The 17,851-nt window shown below is 47.8% G+C and overlaps 1 pseudogene; it reads right to left on the bottom strand.

The window, feature by feature from the left end:
• LOC126215002 (tubulin beta chain-like) overlaps window positions 1–10,645 on the bottom strand; it is a 30,824-nt pseudogene extending 20,179 nt beyond the window's left edge.
• Window positions 10,646–17,851: the final 7,206 nt, after the last annotated feature.

Genomic DNA, 17,851 nt, shown 5'->3' with positions numbered 1-17,851 from the left:
TCATTTGTCACTATGTAGGTGAATAACAGGCCACGCAATCGCAGGCAAAAACAAAACATAACTAAGCGTACTTAGAAGCGCACAGTTGACTGACAGAGCGTTCTTGCTGGAGGCGCCAGAGCACCGCATTCCGTTTGATACGCAGCCGCACGCACACCCACGCACCAGTACACACTACGTCGAATAAATCACTGCGACACATTTTGTCATTTGTTACGTCGTCTAATGAACCACACACGTCCTATTTGGTGAATTACACTACTCCACGAAGTATCTTATACCTAACCGAACGCAGATTACGTAGAACACACTAGTAAACGAAATTATTCAAACCTTATCTACAGCCTTGCAACTAATTCACACTCTTATGCTGTCTTAAGTGCAATCTAGGGCGTTCAACAAGCACATATGAGATTTACAGGATACACAATGCCGTGATACGCCATGAAACCGGTTCTGCACTACTAGTGTAAATACGTCTCATATATACACGTTTGCGGTCTTCTACAATGCAGATCGTACCCGTGGTCTAGGGGTAGCGTCTTTGATTCATAATCAAAACGTCTTTGGTCCCGGGATCGATCCCCGCCACTGCCTAAATTTTGATAAATAATCAGCATTGGCGGCCGAAGACTTCCGGCATAAGAAGTCAGCCTCATTCTGCCAATGGCCTTGTCAAAAGATAGCGGAGGAGCAGATAGAGGTTCAGGGCACTCTCTTGTCCTAGGGGTGGGAAATTGCCCCTAAAGGCGGAAGAATCAGCAATGATCAACGACATGAGGATGCAGAAGGCAATGGAAACCACTGCATTAAAGACACGTAACGTGTATCCACAGGACATGTGGCCGGTAATTGAAGAAGTGTCATGATGATCTCTCCATTGGCAAAAGATTCCAGAATAGTTCCCCCTCTGGGAGGGGATTGCCAAGCGGGAGGTTACCATGAGAAAAAGATTGAATAATCAACGAAAGGATAACGTTCTACGAGTCGGGGCGTGGAATGTCAGAAGCTTGAACGTGGTAGGGAAACTAGAAAATCTGAAAAGGGAAATGCAAAGGCTCAATCTAGATATAGTAGGGATCAGTGAAGTGAAAGGAAGACAAGGATTTCTGGTCAGATGAGTATCGGGTAATATCAACAGCAGCAGAAAATGGTATAACAGGTGTAGGATTCGTTATGAATAGGAAGGTAGGGCAGAGGGTGTGAACAGTTAAGTGAGCGGGTTGTTCTAATCAGAATCGACAGCAGACCAACACCGACAACGATATTTCAGGTATACGTGCCAACGTCGCAAGCTGAAGATATACACTTTCTCTATCTGTTCGAGGATATTGAAAGGGTAATGCAGTATATAACGGGGGAAGAAAATCTAATAGTCATGGGCGACTGGAATGCAGTTGTAGGGGAAGGAGTAGAAGAAAAGGTTACAGGAGAATATGGGCTTGGGGCAAGGAATGAAAGAGGAGAAAGACTAATTGAGTTCTCTAACAAGTTTCAGCTAGTAATAGTGAATACCCTGTTCAAGAATCACAAGAGGAGGAGGTATACTTGGAAAAGGCCGGGAGATACGGGAAGATTTCAATTAGATTACATCATGGTCAGACAGAGATTCCGAAATCAGATACTGGACTGTAAGGCGTACCCAGGAGCAGATATAGACTCAGATCACAATATGGTAGTGATGAAGAGTAGGCTGAAGTTCAAGACATTAGTCAGGAAGAATCAATACGCAAAGAAGTGGGATTCGGAAGTACTAAGGAATGACGAGATACGTTTGAAGTTCTCTAACACTATAGATACAGCAATAAGGAATAGCGCAGTAGGCAGTACAGTTGAAGAGGAATGGACATCTCTAAAAAGGGCCATCACAGAAGTTGGGAAGGAAAACATAGGTACAAAGAAGGTAGCTGCGAAGAAATCATGGGTAACAGAAGAAATACTTCAGTTGATTGATGAAAGGAGGAAGTACAAACATGTTCCGGGAAAATCAGGAATACAGAAATACAAGTCGCTGAGGAATGAAATAAATAGGAAGTGCAGGGAAGCTAAGACGAAATGGCTGCAGGAAAAATGTGAAGACATCAAAAAAGTTATGACTGCAATGGGAATTCCACTGTTAAATGCAGAGTCTGTCCTTCCGACACTCTTAATGTTACCACCATTGCTTTTAATGTCACCAAAGGTTGTTTTGACATTCCTGTATGCTGAGGAGAGAGCAGATAGGTGGAAAGAATACACTCCTGGAAATGGAAAAAAGAACACATTGACACCGGTGTGTCAGACCCACCATACTTGCTCCGGACACTGCGAGAGGGCTGTACAAGCAATGATCACACGCACGGCACAGCGGACACACCAGGAACCGCGGTGTTGGCCGTCGAATGGCGCTAGCTGCGCAGCATTTGTGCACCGCCGCCGTCAGTGTCAGCCAGTTTGCCGTGGCATACGGAGCTCCATCGCAGTCTTTAACACTGGTAGCATGTCGCGACAGCGTGGACGTGAACCGTATGTGCAGTTGACGGACTTTGAGCGAGGGCGTATAGTGGGCATGCGGGAGGCCAGGTGGACGTACCGCCGAATTGCTCAACACGTGGGGCGTGAGGTCTCCACAGTACATCGATGTTGTCGCCAGTGGTCGGCGGAAGGTGCACGTGCCCGTCGACCTGGGACCGGACCGCAGCGACGCACGGATGCACGCCAAGACCGTAGGATCCTACGCAGTGCCGTAGGGGACCGCACCGCCACTTCCCAGCAAATTAGGGACACTGTTGCTCCTGGGGTATCGGCGAGGACCATTCGCAACCGTCTCCATGAAGCTGGGCTACGGTCGCGCACACCGTTAGGCCGTCTTCCGCTCACGCCCCAACATCGTGCAGCCCGCCTCCAGTGGTGTCGCGACAGGCGTGAATGGAGGGACGAATGGAGACGTGTCGTCTTCAGCGATGAGAGTCGCTTCTGCCTTGGTGCCAATGATGGTCGTATGCGTGTTTGGCGCCGTGCAGCTGAGCGCCACAATCAGGACTGCATACGACCGAGGCACACAGGGCCAACACCCGGCATCATGGTGTGGGGAGCGATCTCCTACACTGGCCGTACACCACTGGTGATCGTCGAGGGGACACTGGATAGTGCACGGTACATCCAAACCGTCATCGAACCCATCGTTCTACCATTCCTAGACCGGCAAGGGAACTTGCTGTTCCAACAGGACAATGCACGTCCGCATGTATCCCGTGCCACCCAACGTGCTCTAGAAGGTGTAAGTCAACTACCCTGGCCAGCAAGATCTCCGGATCTGTCCCCCATTGAGCATGTTTGGGACTGGATGAGGCGTCGTCTCACGCGGTCTGCACGTCCAGCACGAACGCTGGTCCAACTGAGGCGCCAGGTGGAAATGGCATGGCAAGCCGTTCCACAGGACTACATCCAGCATCTCTACGATCGTCTCCATGGGAGAATAGCAGCCTGCATTGCTGCGAAAGCTGGATATACACTGTACTAGTGCCGACATTGTGCATGCTCTGTTGCCTGTGTCTATGTGCCTGTGGTTCTGTCAGTGTGATCATGTAATGTATCTGACCCCAGGAATGTGTCAATAAAGTTTCCCCTTCCTGGGACAATGAATTCACGGTGTTCTTATTTCAATTTCCAGGAGTGTACATTGAAAGCCTCTATGAGGGTGAAGATTTGTCTGATTCCATCAGAATTTCTAAAATCGTTGGGGGAAGTGGCAACAAAACGACTATTCACGTTGGTGTGTAGAATATATGAGTCTGGCGACATACCATCTGACTTTCGGAAAAGCATCATCCACACATTTCCGAAGACGGCAAGAGCTGACAAGTGCGAGAATTATTGCACAATCAGCTTAACAGCTCATGCATCGAAGCTGCTTACAAGAATAATATACAGAAGAATGGAAAAAAAATTGAGAATGCGCTAGGTGACGATCAGTTTGGCTTTAGGAAAAGTAAAGGGACGAGAGAGGCAATTCTGACGTTACGGCTAATAATGGAAGCAAGGCTAAAGAAAAATCAAGACACTTTCATAGGATTTGTCGACCTGGAAAAAGCGTTCGACAATATAAAATGGTGCAAGCTGTTCGAGATTCTGAAAAAAGTAGGGGTAAGCTATAGGGAGAGACGGGTCATATACAATATGTACAACAACCAAGAGGGAATAATAAGAGTGGACGATCAAGAACGAAGTGCTCGTACTAAGAAGGGTGTAAGACAAGGCTGTAGCCTTTCGCCCCTACTCTTCAATCTGTACATCGAGGAAGCAATGATGTATTTTAATTCCACCCCTGAACCTTTCTTTTATTTCCAAGGTGAAAGGATATCAATGATACGATTCGCTGATGACATTGCTATCCTGAGTGAAAGTGAAGAAGAATTAAATGATCTGCTGCATGGAATGAACAGTCTAATGAGTACACAGTATGGTTTGAGAGTAAATCGGAGAAAGACTAAGGTAATGAGAAGTAGTAGAAATGAGAACAGCGAGAAACTTATCAGGATTGATGGTCACGAAGTCAATGAAGTTAAGGAATTCTGCTACCTAGGCAGTAAAATAACCAATGACGGACGGAACAAGGAGGACATCAAAAGCAGACTCGCTAAGGCAAAAAAGGCATTTCTGGCCAAGAGAAGTCTACTAATATCAAATACCGGCCTTAATTTGAGGAAGAAATTTCTGAGGATGTACGTCTGGAGTACAGCATTGTAACATGGACTGTGGGAAAACCGGAACAGAAGAGAATCGAAGCATTTGAGATGTGGTGCTATAGACGAATGTTGAAAATTAGGTGGACTGATAAGGTAAGGAATGAGGAGGTTCTATGCAGAATCGGAGAGGAAAGGAATATGTGGAAAACACTGATAAGGAGAAGGGACAGGATGATCGGCCATCTGCTAAGACATGAGGGAATGACTTCCACGGTATTAGAGAGAGCTGTAGAGGGCAAAAACTGTAGAGGAAGACAGAGATTGGAATACGTCAAGCAAATAATTGAGGACGTAGGTTCCAAGTGCTGCTCTGAGATGAAGAGGTTAGCACAGGAAAGGAATTCGTGGCGGGCCGCATCAAACCAGTCAGTAGACAAAGTTCCTGGCAGATTAAAACTGTGTGCCCGACCGAGACTCGAACTCGGGACCTTTGCCTTTCGCGGGCAAGAGCTCTACCAACTGAGCTACCGAAGCACGACTCACGCCTGGTCCTCACAGCTAAAGTTTGGAAGGTAGGAGACGAGATACTGGCAGAAGTAAAGCTGTGAGAGGACCGGGCGTGAGTCGTGCTTCGGTAGCTCAGTTGGTAGAGCACTTGCCCGCGAAAGGCAAAGGTCCCGAGTTCGAGTCTCGGTCGGGCACACAGTTTTAATCTGCCAGGAAGTTTCATATCAGCGCACACTCCGCTGCAGAGTGAAAATCTCATTCCAGTCGGTAGACCGCATATTTTTTTTTTGGCATCAGATTATTTTTCTTAGCTAATTAAGACTGGAACACTATTAGCTTTCATACAAGTGATTATAAAGGGCTAACTCAGAGATTTAGCCACTGTTTACATACGACACACCTATAAAATGATGTCTTACTGATCGCAACGGCGGCTCACCGAGCAGACGCCACAGGTGAGTCACGGATCGTCGAGATGTCGCCGTGGTGCTGCAGTACGTGCTCAGCTAAGTCTCCAGGATTAGGGAGACGCACGATAGAAAGAGGACAGGGCATGACACACACCTACTGACAAATAGAGGCAGAGTTAATGACAGCTGGTCTGCATAATTACTCAAGCAAGTCTATACTTAGAGTCAAGCTCAATAGGGAATTCTTTCTTCACTAACGTTTTCCAGTCTATCTAGCGGGACCACTGCCGAAGGAACAGTGTATAGGAAACGAGGATCTCGTCAGTCCATTCATGCTGTCACTAATTGAAAGACGAGACCCTCACGTATCCTCACAGTCATCGTTATTCAGCATGGTATAGCATAACTACATATAAAATATGCATACTTTACCATAACAGAGTAAGAGGATTTAAAGAAAGAACCATTTATTAGAGAGTGTGGCAGGGGTTATAGGTGGTACAAAACAAGTGAGAGAATCTCATCCTTTCACTGCCACAATTATATTACAAATTAACACCTCAATGAATTACATTTGACTCGCAGGAGCGAATGGGACTGTGGTGATATTTGCTATTACCGACATTTACGCACTTTGTACCGATCACACCACCTTGCATTACAAGTAATGTTTTCACACATGCAGTAATGTATGTCAGTAGTATTCATAGCCATGGACCACGACAGTCTCCTGTCAAGTGACACAATTCGTCCGGAATTAAATGTCTTAATGCCAACTCGTAGCAGATCGCACATCTATTAGTCCTGAGGCGACTATACTGCCTTCCAGTCGCTTTGCAATGCTTGCTCACTGATCTAAGTCATAAGCTAATTTTGTATACCATCAGTTTGTATACGCAGGGAACACGGCGCCATGTCTCAACCTTCCCCCTCCCCTCACTGTATTATGGGAATCAAATAGCACCTAAGCCATGCCGGTCACCCTGCTACCTTGCGTAACAAGGAGCGGCTCCGCGGTAAAGACTAATACACCTGTTTGTCTCTGGGAATGTTTCGCTGCCTCCGCAGTGACGGAAGCCACTGACGTGCCAGATTGACAGGTTTGACTCGGTAAATTATGGGAACTACTCAGGAATGGGCTCAAGCGTTACGTAGTAATTGGCGAAGGGTAAAGGAACGCCTGCTGAGTTGGCCTGAATCACAACTGGCTAGTTCAGCGAGAGACAGTCATCCCTGTTACTCGTTGTCCACTGTGGGTGCGAATCTATTTCGTTGGCTCTGTTTTTTCACGCTACTGACAACACACCACATGCTGGTATCCGTGCTGCCGAATCGGTGGATATCTGCAGTCGCCTGTGATTGCAGTTAATTTTGAAGCCCTCCCCTTTTATTACTGACTCTACTGCCGAGCCCTCGGATCTATCCAGTCTTTCTTCTTTTGTTAATGAGTATGCAGTGGTACCGTAAATTACTGCAACAACACCGGCCCTATCCGTCTTTCCAGCCATTTTCCTCATCGAGGTATCGCTGCTCCCTTGTTGCAGTGTCCATGTTTAAGCTATTCTCCGACGATGTATTGTGAAGTGAAAGTCGTGTCTCTGCTATCTAGCCAAGCGAAGAATCAGTGTCCTTCAACAGTAGGCGAAAATCTGCGTTGGAAATTTAAGACGTAACCATTGGCATTACTTGGTTGTTCCTACGCAGAGCTTTGCCCCTCCCTTAAAGTACACGAATACAATCATCGTGTTTTGTGTCATGAAAAGTCATGAGCAGCAAGAGAAATTGAAAATGCTAACACAAGTGCGACGTGTAATTTGCGTCGTAGCAACGATACGATACGTACTTGGAAGAGCCACCACACAGTTCTTAGTGCCGACATAAATTATCTCTCAGCGTAACTCGCTAAACTAAGTACGCCAATGCTCGGTCGTGTAAGAGGGAAGTTTTGTTCCCTGCGCGTACTGCTGTGAAGCAGTGCAGCGCGCAACACACGGGCACGAGCTGCCTGATCAGCAGAGACGGTTATCACATAACGTCGTAGTAACAACGGGTTGTGTGTGCAAAGGGCGGGGACGTAATCAACGCGAGCTTACGACTCACACTTACTGGGAATTGCTCGTTCATGGGGAACAATTGCAAGCCCCAATCCCTAGCACGAAGGAGGTTCAGCAGGTTACCCCGACCTTTCGGCCTAGGAAGACACGCAGATTCCTTCATTGTAGCGCGCGTGTGGCCCAGAAAATCTATGGACATCACAGACCTGTTATTGCTCAATCTCGTGCAGCTAGACGCCGCCTGTCCCTCTAAGAAGAAAAGTACAGCACGAAGGATGTCACGCGACTAGTCAGCATGCTAAGAACGGCCATGCACCACCACCCACCAAATCAAGAAAGAGCTATCAATCTGTCAATCCTTCCGGTGTCCGGGCCTGGTGAGGTTTCCCGCAGCCATTGTAACGAGTAAACTTTACTATTCAGCTACGCTTCACCTCTCAGAATCTTTATCCACAGAATGGGCAGTAAGTCACTCTGAGCTTTAGAATGCCATACATTATTACAATGTTGATCCGCCTCTTCTTCTATTACAGTCATTACATACTGCATTATTTCGCTGCCTTCTTATGACCCGAGTATTATGCCAGGTGTTGGCACATTTCTTCTCCAACAGTCACGTCAGCGAATCTCGAGTTTTCATAGGAGTAAAGAGCCGAAGTATCTGTCTTGTTAAATTGCTGTTCCCAATTTGCCTGAAGCAATCGGGGTGTATTTCTTTTTGTTTTGGTTTTAGGGCGCAAAACTGCTATGGTCATTGGCGCCCGGTCTGTGACTCAGGAAAAGGTTAAAAACGAAAAGGGAAACCAGCAGAAATGGAAACGAAACTCAAAAAATTGGAGAAACTAAAAATAGAAGGAAAGCTTGAAAACCACTAAAGAAGGGGGTTGCTTGTCCCCAAAAAGAGCTTCAAATGACAGACGTCATTTCACTGTCACTAATAAACTGGAGAACGCGGTCGGCTGAGCGCGTGTCATCTGCTAAAATCGACGATAGATCAGGCGATAGCTGTAGAGGGGGCGTAACGGATTAAAATAGGGGCATTCAATTAAAAGGTGTCTTACCGTCCACAGCTGAGAGCGGTGGGGACAGAGTGGGGGAGGATCGCCGCTTAAAAGATGTCGATGGCTAAAAAGACAGTGCCCTATCCGGAGTCTAGTTAAAATTACCTCCTCCCGACGACGCGTTCGGGAGGAAGAGGTCCAAGCGCAAGGAAGGGCTTTCACTTCCCGCAATTTATTATGGGGAAGTGTTGACCAATGCGCATGCAATAAATGAGCAACTTTGTGACATAAACCGCTCCGTAGATCGGTGAAGGCAATCGACTGAATAGCTGGCCGAGGAAGAGAGACTGCAGCCTTGGCCGCTATATCGGCCGCCTCATTCCCACAGATACCAGCGTGTCCCGGGAGCCAGAGGAACGCCACCAAGACGCCCCCCAGATGGAGCAAGCGCAGACAGTCCTGAATCCGGTGGACCAGAGGGTGCACAGGGTAAAGAGCTTGGTGACTGAGGAGAGAGCTGAGAGAATCTGAGCAGATAACGTACTGTATCCGCCGATGGCGGCGGATGTAGTGGACAGCCTGGAGAACAGCGTAAAGCTCCGCAGTATACACCGAACACTGGTCGGGAAGCCGAAATTGATTTGGGGTGTCGCCAACAATATAGGCACTCCCTACACCTAACGATGTTTTCGAGCCGTCGGTGTAAATAAATGTGGCGTCCGTCATTTGTGCACAGAGAGCAGCAAATGCCCGACGATAAACAAGTGAAGGGGTACCATCCTTGGGAAATCGACAGAGGTCACGGAGCAGGCAGATCCGGGGGCGGTGCTGTACCCCAAGTTCTCAAGAAAGTTTTAGGTAAGCGGAAGGAAAGAGAATGGAGCAGTTGACGGAAGCGGACTCCTAAATCCAAGGAGGCGTCGAAGAAAAAAAAAAAAAGTGTCATGGGCCGGATTAGCAGGCATGGAAGAGAGATGGCTAGCATAACGACTCAGGACAGCTCGCCGATTGGACAGCGGAGGTTCAGCAGTCTCAGCATAAAGGCTTTCCACATGGCTGGTGTAAAAAGCTCCAGACACTAGACGTAATCCACGGTGGTGGATAGAGTCGAGACGCCGAAGAATAGACGGCCGAGCAGAGGAGTAGACTATGCTTCCATAGTCCAATTTCGAGCGCACTAAGGCGCGATAGAGGCGGAGAAGGACCACTCGGTCCGCTCCCCAGGAGGTACCATTCAGGACACGGAGGGTGTTGAGGGATCGCAGACAGCGAGCCGAAAGATAGGAAACGTGGGAGGACCAGCACAGTTTTCTGTCAAACATAAGCCCAAAGAATTTAACGACGTTGGAAAACGGAGGGTTGACAGGACCTAGATGTAAGGAGGGTGGAAGAAACTCCTTACGTCGCCAAAAATTAACACAAACGGTCTTACTGGGTGAGAAACGGAAGCCAGTTTCGATGCTCTAAGAGTGGAGGCGATCGAGACATCCTTGAAGACGTCGTTCAAGAAGGCTGGTCCGTTGAGAGCTGTAGTAGATCGCAAAATCGTCCACAAAGAGGGAGCCCGAGACATCAGGAAGGAGACAATCCATAATTGGATTTATGGCAATGGCAAACAGTACAACACTCAGCACGGAGCCCTGGGGTACCCCGTTTTCTTGGGAGAAAGTGTGGGAGAGAGTAGTGTTCACCCGCACCATAAATGTGCGCTCTGCCATAAATGTGCGCTCTGCCATAAATGTGCGCTCTGCCATAAATGTGCGCTCTGCCATAAATGTGCGCTCTGCCATAAATGTGCGCTCTGCCATAAATGTGCGCTCTGCCATAAATGTGCGCTCTGCCATAAATGTGCGCTCTGCCATAAATGTGCGCTCTGCCATAAATGTGCGCTCTGCCATAAATGTGCGCTCTGCCATAAATGTGCGCTCTGCCATAAATGTGCGCTCTGCCATAAATGTGCGCTCTGCCATAAATGTGCGCTCTGCCATAAATGTGCGCTCTGCCATAAATGTGCGCTCTGCCATAAATGTGCGCTCTGCCATAAATTCGCGAAGAAAAAGGGGCAGCCGTCCTCGAAAGCCCCAAGAGAACAGTGTGCGGAGGATGCCTGTCCTCCAACAGGTATCGTATGCTCTCTCCAGATCAAAAAATATTGCTACCGTTTGGCGTTTCCGGAGAAAATTGTTCATGATATAAGTGGAGAGAGCAACAAGATGGTCAACTGCAGAGCGATGCTTTCGGAATCCGCATTGGGCAGGTGTTAAAAGACTGCGGGATTCCAGCCACCAAGCTAAACGGTAATTCACCATACGCTCCAAAACCTTACAGACACTACTCGTGAGAGAAATGGGGCGATAGCTAGAGGGGAGATGTTTGTCCTTTCCAGGTTTCGGAATGGGAACGACGATAGCTTCCCGCCATCATCTGGGAATAGTACTGTCGGTCCAAATTCGATTATAAAGGCGAAGGAGGTAATGCAGACGATGGGTTCATAAATGCAGCAACATTTGGACGTGGATACCATCTGGTCCTGGGGCGGAGGAGCGAGAAGAAGAGAGTGCATGTTGGAGTTCCCGCATGGAGAAAACAGTATTGTAGCTTTCGCGATTTTGAGAGGAGAAAGCAAGAGGTCGCACTTCCGCTGCACGTTTCTTCGGGAGAAACGCTGGCGGGTAATTTGAAGAGCTCGAAATCTCGGCAAAGTGCTGACCCAACGAGTTAGAAATTGCGACGGGGTCCACTAATGTGTCATGCGCGACAGTGAGCCCAGAGACCGGGGAGAAACTAGGCGCGCCTGAGAACCGTCGAAGCCGACTCCAAACTTCCGAGGAGGGAGTGAAGGTGTTAAATGAACTAATAAAGAATTTCCAGCTTGCCTTCTTGCTATCGCGGATGACACGACGGCATCGCGCTCGTAGCTGCTTATAGCGGATACAGTTGGCCAAAGTAGGATGGTGGCGGAAAACGCGGAGAGCACGTCGCCGCTCACGTACTGCATCACGGCATGCCTCGTTCCACCAAGGAACTGGGGGGCGCCGGGGCAATTCGGAGGTGCGTGGTATTGAATGTTCCGCAGCTGTAAGGGTAACGTCGGTAATATGTGTGACCTCATCGTCGACGCTGGGAAAGTGACGGTCATCGAATGTCGCTAGAGACGAAAAAAGTGTCCAATCAGCTTGGGCAAACTTCCAGCGTCGCGGGCGCATATATGGCAGTTGAGGCTGCAGTCTAAGGACACATGGAAAGTGGTCACTCGAGTGTGTATCAGCGAGGGCGAACCATTCGAAGCGCCGAGCTAGCGGAACCGTACCGACCGCAAGGTCCAAATGAGATAAATTTGTCGTGGAGGCAGACAAAAATGTAGGGACCCCATTGTTGAGGGAAACTAGATCTGCTTGGTGGAAGACGTCTAGCAATAGTGAGCCACGTGGACAAGGATGTGGAGATCCCCAAAGCCGGTGGTGGGCATTGAAGTCCCCAACCAGCAAATATGGGGGTGGAAGCTGACCAAGAAGACGAAGGAGATCAGCTCGTGCCATTGGTGTGGACGATGGAATGTATACAGTACAAAGAGAGAATGTGTATCCGGAAAGGGAAAGACGGACGGCGACAGCTTGGAAGAAAGTGTGATAATGGGTGATAATGGAGAGTTTCATGGAGAAGAATCATGAGTCCTCCATGTGCTGGAGTGCCTTCAACAGAGGGGAGGTCATATCGGACGGACTGAAAATGAGGGAGAACAAAGCGGTCGTGGGGACGCAGCTTTGTTTCCTGAAGACAGAAGATGACTGGCGAGTAGGATCGTAAGAGGATCGACAATTCATCCCGATTGGCTCGAATACCGCGGATATTCCAGTGGATAATGGACATAGGGTGAACAGAAAATGGAGGAATGTGACCAAGGTCGCTGTCATCTCAACGACTGCTCTGAGCTTGCGACCGACAGCATGGAATGGCATTCAGCCGAAGGCAGAAGATCCTGATCCATAGGTTGGTCAGGAGCAGCTCCTGCCACCAGCGACCGGCCGGTTGATCGGCCGCCAGCAGTGCGCCTCGGCGACACAGAAGACGGCCGAGGGCGACTTCCGCCAGGTGGTGCTGTAGATGGGACACGCCTTGGGGAGAAGGAGAGGAACCGGGTTTCTTTGTAGCCTTCTTGGAAGTATGATGTTTAGAGGAAGGAGGAACCGATGGTTGGGAAGTTGCCGTACGTAAAAACTCTTCACGAGTATGCTCTTTTTTGAAGTCTTGGTGTCTGACTTTTGGGCTCGAGATTTAGCAGAACCCGACGAAGGGTGAGCCAGAGAGTGGGCAGGCGAAAGTGGTGAGGTTGAACGGGCGATCTTTGCGCTGGCCGATCTGACGACCGTGGTACTAAAGGTGAGGTCGCAAGTCTGCGTGGCCGTCTCCTTTGTTGGCCGAGGAGAAGCAAGGACAGTGCTGTATTTTCCTGTCTGAGGCACGGTGGGCTGTCGACTGGCGAATAATTTTCGAGCAGCAAATGTCGACACCGTTTCCTTCACTCTTATTTCCTGGATGAATTTTTCGTCCTTAAAAACGGGTCAATCTCGAGAGGAAGCAGCGTGGTCACCCATACAGTTGATGCAGCGAGGAGATGGAGGTGGACAAGCACCCTCATGGGCATCCTTGCCACACGTAACACATTTGGCCGGATTGGAACAGGACTGGCTGGTGTGATTGAACCGCTGACAGATAGCAACGCGTAGGGTTTGGGACGTAAGGGCGAACGGAAATTATCTCATAGCCTGCTTTGATTTTCGATGAGAGTTGAACTTTGTCAAATGTCAAGAAGACAGTGCGGGTTGGAATGATGTTTGTGTCAACCCTTTTCGTAACCCTATGAACAGCAGTTACGCCCTGGTCAGACAGGTAGTGCTCCATCGAGGGAGCGTGTATAAACGACTCCACGCGAGGAATTTAAGGTACGGTGCGGTTCCACCCGGACAGGGAAAGAGTGTAGTAGTGAGGTACGTAGCAATTTGTGCCTGGAGGGCACTGACTGTTTCTAACAACAGGGTGCCATTCCGTAATCTGGAACAAGACTTTACAGGACCTGCAATTGCGTCGACACCTTTCTGAATAATGAAAGGGTTGACCGTGGAGAATTCTTGACCTTCGTCAGACCGAGACACAACAAGGAACTGTGGCAACGATGGAAGAACTGACTGTGGCTGAGACTCAGTGAACTTACGTTTGTGAGCAGACATAGTGGAAGGTGAGGAAACCATTGCGGAAGAATCCCCCATGATTACCGGCGTCTCCGATGGCGCGCTCCTCCCTTGTGGGGGCCCTCTCTGAGGGCACTCCCGCCTTAGGTGATTGTTCACACCTCAGGTCACACCTCCCGACAAACGGACAGAGGGACCAATCGGCACTTTCGGAAGGTATCAGCTCGGGTAATCACCCCTCCCTGGGCCTGGCCGTTACCAGGGGGTACGTACGTGTCCTACCTGTCTACCCGGGGCGAGGAATTACGCGTTACCCCGTCACCGGCTACGCATGGAAGTGCGTGGGTCGGCCTTCAGACACGCACAGGGAGGAAGAAAGAGAAAGGGAAAGGGAAAGGAAAGAAGAGAGGTCTCAAACGCCGCAGCGGAGAAATGGGTAGAGAGAAGAGGTAAGGAAAAGAGGTAAGGAAAAGAGAAGGACAACGGAAGGATGAAGACTTACAAGCAAGGAAGGCGAAGAATGTGGTACATTTACAAGCGTCCGTCTCCGGACGTAGGCACAAACCATACCCCCAGAGGGGGAGAAAGGGAAGGAAAGAGCCAGAGGTGAGGGGGGGGGGGCGAAGATGGAGGATGGGGAAGGATGCGGAAAGGGAAGGGAAGGTATGCAGCCCGGAAAGGAAGGAAGGCCGCATCAGCTCGGGGTCCCGTGCTCGCTACGCACGTATCCACAAAAGAGTTGTGGATCCCCTGGGGGGGGGGGGGGGGGGGGGGGGGAAGACTGGTGTCACCGCCAGACACCACACTTGCTAGGTGGTAGCCTTTAAATCGGCCGCGGTCCGGTAGTATACGTCGGACCCGCGTGTCGCCACTATCAGTGATTGCAGACCGAGCGCCGCCACACGGCAGGTCTAGAGAGACTTCCTAGCACTCGCCCCAGTTGTACGGCCGACTTTGCTAGCGATGGTTCACTGACAAATTACGCTCTCATTTACGGAGACGATAGTTAGCATAGCCTTCAGCTACGTCATTTGCTACGACATAGCAAGGCACCATTATCATTTGCTATTAATCTTGTGATGCATGTACCGTCAGACCGATGTTCACCAATCCTGGATTAAAGGTAAGTATTCCAGAAGCTACGTACCTTTTTTTGCTAGTCTCAATTCCTTGTCATTTTCCAGACCTCACGCCAGCCTGCGTGAGCTTAAATGCGTGCCTTTCGGCTACCTGTCATAGTGGATTGGCTGTCTTGCCAGTCCACAACAGAGACAGTTCTGGATAGTTATACCCAGATATGTTACTGCAGATGCTATCTTAAATGGAATGACAATATAAAACACATAGTGTGAAAAGCTGGCGCAAGACTCACATTTCCTTAGATTCGTTGGAAGAATTTTAAGCTATCCGTGACGACATGTGCCACTCTTCTTTGGATCCTGTCTATCTGGTGAGTGACCATTACAGTGATGCTAAACTCCACTGGCAGACATTACAAGATGTGTTGTGCATCAGAGATTTACTATTGAAATTTTGGCACACCACTTTTGGAGGAGGAGTCAGACAACTTATTACTTCCACCCGAGATCTCTTATATTGGCCACGAGGTGAAAATTCGAGAAATTAGAGCCAATACAGAGGTTTACTGACAGTCATTCTTCCCATGCACTATTCACAAATGGAACAGGGTTGGAGGGAACAGATAGTATTACTGAAAGTACCCTCTGCCACAAACCATTAGGTGGCTTGTAGAGTATGATGTAGATGGGTAAGGTCAGAGTTACTTCTTGTACCAGAATTCTTTGGCCACCTAATGTTAATTATTAATCGAAATTTAAGCAGTTGCAGGTTTCGAGCCCAGAACTGATGAAAATTTTTTACTGATCAAACGCACTACCCCTAGACCACCGACTTAGATACCATGGCAGTCGCTCAGATCAATCGCAGAAGCACGGTGGACTGCATGTCAGCCTCACCACTGGGAATGACAGGGCCCTTAACAGCACCAGCAGAATCAGCCCCAGCCAGAGACTGGCCAAAATTATATACATGTAGAATGTGGAAATCGACAGAAAAGGATTACTCTGAAGCGTACTGTTTACAAATTAATGAGGTAGATGAAAAGGAAATGCAGGTAAAGCAGTTGAAGAAATTAATTATACTCCATGTACTCCGCAGGGACCCTGATTATGGTAAGCACAGCAGACACTCCACAAATGAGTCATATTATCTGATTTTTATTGTTTATGATAATTTTGTCTTCAAACAAATTATTGTGATTTCAGTACAACATGGGAAAAAAGGTGGAGGATCGTGTGATCACTTTAGTTGAGTGGTTTATGGCTGTTATGCAACACTGAGAACCCTGCTATTTTGGTGGCACACGTTGCTTATTTTGAAGGTTGAATAAAACAAGATTCTCAGTCTTCTACATTTATTAGTGATTACTTCAATTTTAAATTATAACTAAGAACACAGATGAAAACAAAGCAAGAAATCCTTTTTTGGTTTTCCAAAAGTTTTATTGTCTCCAACCAGGGTATCAGAATAAGAGACCTATGTAACATATCCATGTTCTGAACAGCATTAACCACCTCTGATTTTCCTAATATTTACTCCTGTTCTTCTATATCCAGAAATAGAGGTGTAAAGAAAACCAAGTTCACAAGAGATGGCATGTAGTATGGCATCTGAACTACACTGTGCACCTGAATGTGTTAATCATTGGCCTAGTTCCTTGCAACCTTCACCAGAAACAGCATTATGACTCGTGTCTTTGGCACACATTGCAACATACCTCCTTGTTATGCTATTGTTTATTACTTCCAGTATCTCTGAAGGAGCTGTGTCAGTGTGGGTTTTCTCACAAATGTATTGCTTTAAAAGAGTGATGCCTGACTGAAAACACACTAACACAAATCTGTATATGTGCAGTATGTACCTACTAGACTTTATGTTTCCATCCACAACCAATCAAAATTTACTCTATAGTTCACTGATTAGATCCCCCCTATTTACTTACACAATGTGTGCGCGCGTTGATCCCTCTTACTCCTCACTGCATTGGCTGTCTCATGTTGCAAGATTATTTACACATGAATGAGAACACATTGCTGGATGTAGCCAAGCACTATGGACATGTCTAATGTCTTTGGAGTGAAACATTATCAATGCCTGATGAAAGAAATTTATAACTTCCATTGGAATAGGGCATTGCAACAACTGAATATTGACAGATGGAAATTTCTTCTGCACTCCGGATATCAGAGTGTTTCCTTCCTAACCCAAATATCCACAGTTGTGCACCCTGTATATTTTTCTTCTTTGCTTTCATGTCTACTGTACTCTTCGGGGATATCTGACATTGCAGTGCATTGGGACTGAAAGGCCAATATTCCATCATGCATGTATATTCATGAAAGTGTGGTGTCTGTTCATTTGAGTGTGTGACCAGAAGGACTTCTATGGCAGGTGGTGAGGGCAGCCTATGAAGTTAGGCTGTGGCCACCTGATCTCACATTTTGTGCTCGCTCACTCACTCACTTGTGCAGGACTGACACCTGTCCCACTCCTCTGTCAACACAGCTTCCGTTTCATGTCGTTTGTCTCCTAACACTGCAGTCAGGTGTCCTGTGGTGTAGCTATTTAATACAATGATGTATTATATTCTGTACCTTATCTTATACACTTCTTCTCTAACTCTGCTACAACTACTTTAAAATTCAAAATTGATGTCTTTGATGATGAAGGGAATAAATAATGCGTCAAGTCAAAAGTGGCCTAGTAAGTTATTTATAAAAAGGTGATGAGGCATTCATGAACTACACTAAAAGACCACCTTCATTCGGTATAAGACTCTAACAATTTTGAAGGTTCGTCTTCTGTGTGTCACAACATACATCAGTTGTTGAAGTAACTCTCCTTTGGCAGCCTACAGCTTCGCAGGACAGTGCTGTGACCCACGGAATACTTATTTCCACAGCCGAGCACGAGTTTCTCACCCAAAGCTGCTGTGATAGCTGT

This window comes from Schistocerca nitens, chromosome 12, assembly GCF_023898315.1.
Source record: "Schistocerca nitens isolate TAMUIC-IGC-003100 chromosome 12, iqSchNite1.1, whole genome shotgun sequence".
NCBI classification, from domain to species: Eukaryota; Metazoa; Arthropoda; class Insecta; order Orthoptera; family Acrididae; genus Schistocerca; species Schistocerca nitens.
This window is presented reverse-complemented; position numbering and strand designations above follow the sequence as displayed.